A 4,503-nucleotide genomic window follows, 5' to 3' on the forward strand; every position below is an offset into this window, starting at 1 on the left:
CATTGGAATATGGAAGCTAGAATATAAACTGGACACTTGATTTGGGATATCAAGGGTGTGGTCTCAGGTTTTTCATTTAGAAACTATAAATTTAAAAGAAAGAAAACTCTACTTGCTAAGCTACAGATTTCTCATCTGTAAATAAGATGTTTTCTTTTCTAACTCCCAGGATATTTGTGAGATCCAGACACCTTGAAACTTATGCTATAGAAAGTGAGTTGTTATCACTCAATTAAAAACAAAAGAGGATCATGTCAAAACAATGCATTTATCATGTGAATTATAGTCAGACCATGTGCAAAATAAAAAGTTTAAATATCCAGTGGGTATATGCATAGATAGGCAATTTTATTAGTAGCATAATGAAGATAAAATCAGAAACGAGGTAATTTTTGTCCATAAAATTAGGAAATGTTAAAAAAATTATCATCTTCAGACATCAGGAACCTTCAGGTTCTCACACACTGACGAAAGATATATAAATTTATAAGCATGTCTGATGGGAAATTTTCAAATAAAGAATACAACCCTTAAAAATGTTACTACACTTCGATACTACACTTGATCTTAGCCAAAAGGCCGAGAAGTGGAGTGCACTATGATAGTGTAATAAATACCTGAGATATTCCCTAAGAAGAAATAAAAAATAAAGTTTACCATGTAAGTGTATTCACTTCACCATTATGAATAGTTACAAAAACTTGGAGACACTTTATGTGATTAATAAAAATTTAAAATACATCTTACATTCAGTGGATACCATCTACTGCCATTCTCAATGTGAACTGCTTTGTTACCTCCTCTCATTTCTTCTGATTTTAGTTCTTGGGTTTCAGTCATGCTTCTGAGAACATTTCCATTGTATTCTGTTCTAGTCATGTTCTTGCTGAGGAAACACACACACACACACACACACACACACACACACACACACACACCCCTGACACCTGCAGCCGAAAGGAGGAGAGGTTTACTTTTCCCAGTATTAATGGGTTCATTCCGAGGCTGGCCAGCTCTACCACAGAAGCGGCATGGTGGAAGGGCCTGGAGGACAGTTGCTTCCCCTACAGCAGGCAGGAATCGGAGAGCGAAGGTGGAGCCAGGGAGGGAGCTGCACCCTTCCGGTCACGCCCTCAGTGACCCACATCCAACCACCCTAACTGCACACTCTGCCACCGAAGTCATCAGTGGGTGAATCCACTGATGAGTCTAGTGCCGCAATCCAGTCACCTTCCACAGGGATGATTATTTTGGGGGACATTCTACATCCGCAACATAATATATTCCTTTTTAATTCATTATTCCTACAGATCAGTTCGTAAACCTTTTAGAGACCGAGTACCCAAACTAAAACCCATTTATTTATTGCAAAGTACCAACGCAGCAATTAAACCTGAATCCTGAGGTTTTAGTTTAAAAAAAAAACAAAACAAATCACACACTAACAACCCTTGTATTAAAAGAAAAAAAGAACAATAACACGTTTGCCACCACTGCTATATATGATCACTGATCACTTCAATCCTTCATTTGCAGTCTCTTTTTTAAAAATGAAGTTTGTTGGTACATTTTAGGTATATAGTAGCATTCATCATTGGGATCTGTACCTTTACATGACAGGTCTTGGTTCTTATTTTTTCTCCATTCTCCGGCTCTTTCTTCACCCCCTCCACCCTCCCCTGTTTACAAAGATTTTGTTTCCATGTTTTTCCTTTTCTCATATTTTTTTCTTTTCCCTTCTTTCCTTTCTCCTACCCCTCTCACTTCCCCTACTCCTTTAGACCTTTACTTCCGATTATATGATATTAATTATACATTTTGATTCTTATTTACACTTTTTGTTTTTCACACCAGAAAAACTAATCAATATTTACATATGTGTGTCTTATTAATTTCAGTTAAGAGTATGGCCTCAATGTGTATGAACTTAGCTATAAATGACTCTAGTTTCTTATTCTTTATGGTTGAATAGTACTCCATTTTATATTTAAAAAAAATCCCCACATCTTCCTTATCCAGTCTCCAGTTGATGGGCAATTGGGCTGTTCCAAGTTTTAGCTATTACAAACTGTGCTGCTATAACAATGGTTGAGCATATATCACTGTGATATGATTCTTTTAATTATTTTGGGAAGATACCCAGCAGAGGCATAGCTGGGTCAAATGGGACCTCTAATCCTAGTTGTTTGAGGTATTTCTGCATTGATTTCCACTGTGGTTACACCAGTCTGGACTCCCACCGATGATGAAGAAGGGTTCCTTTCTTCCCACAACCCTACCAACATTTGTTATTGGTTGATTTCATGACAGCAGCCATTCTTTCTGGGGTGAGGTGGAATCTCAGCGTTGTTTTCATCTGCATCTCTCGAATGATCAGTGATGTTGAACACTTTTTATATGTTTATTTGCTGCTTTTACTTCTTTGAGAAATGTCTGTTCATTTCAGATGCCCATTTTTGAATTAGGTCTTTATATTTGGGGTGTCTGATTTTTTTTGAGTTCTTATATATTCTAATTATTAGATCTTCGTCTGAGGAACAGCTGGTAAAATTTTTTTTTACCAGTCTCTTAGCTCTGTGGGTGATTTCTCTTGCAGTGCAGAAGGTTTTTAAAAAGATGAGATCCCAGTTATTGAGTCTTTGTGCTAGTTCCCATTGTACTGAGGATTTGTCCCTTAGTTTTTGTTTTGTTTTGTTTTAATGGTACTGGAGATTTTACTTGGGGCCTTAGCATGAGCATTCCCAGCCCTTTTATATTTTTTGAGACAAGTTCTCACTAAATTACCCAGGCTGGGCTTGAACTTGTGCATCTTATTTTGCTTACTAATTAAAATTTACAATATACTTGTATTTTTATGTTTGAAAGTATTTTATTTTTTATCCTATTTATATTTCAACAACAAAATTTATTTTTTAAATTTATGCATGTAAATTAACTTTTGTAATTTATGTTGTTTTTTCTGGGTTTAATTATTGTATTATTTTTGATAGTAGCCAATTGATAAGAATATTATATCACCCATTTTGATGATTTTTGAAGATAAAATGTAAAAGATTCTTAATATTTCATTTCTTAATAGGATGAGCAAGGGCTTAAAAAAGCATTTTATGGGCAAGCATTGTTTATTAATCAAATGATGGGAGTTTAGTATCATTTTTATTCCTGTTTTTCATTTGTTTGTGCTGCACAGTTCAAGATCTGAGGAAATTTATATGAATAAGAGGAATTGTAAGGAAGGTCATATTAATTTTGCTCAAATGTATCTTCAGAATTATATATCTGAAATCTTATAAAATCTATAATTTAAAGTGACTTATTAACTCTTTTTTGAAGGCAAAGAACTTGCAAGAAACTCAGGAAAGTTTCAACCAACTGGCTACTATCAAGAATTGCAGAATAACTGAATGCAGAAAAAACCTTAACATAAATTTAAGAAAAATCATTGTAGATCCATATAAGCATAAGGAATTAATTTTTGCTGCAGAAATATATATAGGGTGATAAGTAAAGACTTTCAAACATAAAAATATTTATCACAGCGATAAAACTCTGTGGCAGAAGTGAAATGGGAAATAAAAATTAATGATGAAAAACAATGACATATTAATCTGTTAAAGGGGGGCTTATTCACATATTTTAAAGTTTGATGGTACATATTAATTTGCTATAGTAAATGTACTTTGTATATTGCATTTTAAAGTACAGTTTTAGGTTAAAATTTAAATACTTGCAACATATTAAAAATTACATTCTTTCCATGTACTTGAACTTTCAATGAGGAATTAGATACCAACCTAAAACTTTTTTGTTTACCAATAGCAACACACTTTCAAAAACCTGTGTGACTACCTTTAACTTTGTTGTTTGATCCCTCAAGGTACTGGGCTCTAGTTGTATTTGTAGGTTATCAAGTTCCATAATCCGCTCTTTATGCAGCTCTTTCTGCTAAGCCTGCTCTTCTCTTACTTTCTTCCTTGTACATCTCTTTTCTATGATCTCAGTATTTGCTCTGTTGTCATAGTTTTTGACAAAGCTTCAACCTTGAAATATGGATAAAAGTGATGTTTCCCGGTGAGTCTGCACTTCTTGGTTGATTATATGTATGAGAAACAATGCTTGCTTACCCATAAAAATGGAAAACAGGAAAAAAAAAAAGAATCCAAATGCTGACTGTCTCATTATATTAAGTAGTTATAGTAAATGTTTGTGGACAAGTATTTCAAACAGAAGCAGGAATTAGACTGAATAAAACAGTCAAGGCTTAGATGTACGCTGCCTACAAGGAAAGCACTTTTTAATATAAAAAGGCAGACAAGTTATAAAGAAAATGACGGGAAAGGATGTTCCAGACAAACACTAATGACAATAAAAATTGGAGTGGCTATATGAATATCAGGAAAGCATAAAGAATGTTATAAGGGACAGAGAGAGCCATTTCATAATGATAACTATTTCAGTTAATAATATATAATAAACAGATGTTTATGTACACAATAACTGAAA

The 4,503-nt window shown here is 33.9% G+C and overlaps 1 pseudogene; it reads right to left on the reverse strand.

The window, feature by feature from the left end:
* Nucleotides 1–438: 438 nt before the first annotated feature.
* On the reverse strand, nucleotides 439–591 carry LOC117286713 (annotated as a pseudogene).
* Nucleotides 592–4,503: the final 3,912 nt, after the last annotated feature.

The sequence above is a fragment of the Fukomys damarensis genome, unplaced genomic scaffold (assembly GCF_012274545.1).
Source record: "Fukomys damarensis isolate Sample0158 unplaced genomic scaffold, DMR_v1.0_HiC HiC_scaffold_2, whole genome shotgun sequence".
Taxonomy (NCBI): domain Eukaryota; kingdom Metazoa; phylum Chordata; class Mammalia; order Rodentia; family Bathyergidae; genus Fukomys; species Fukomys damarensis.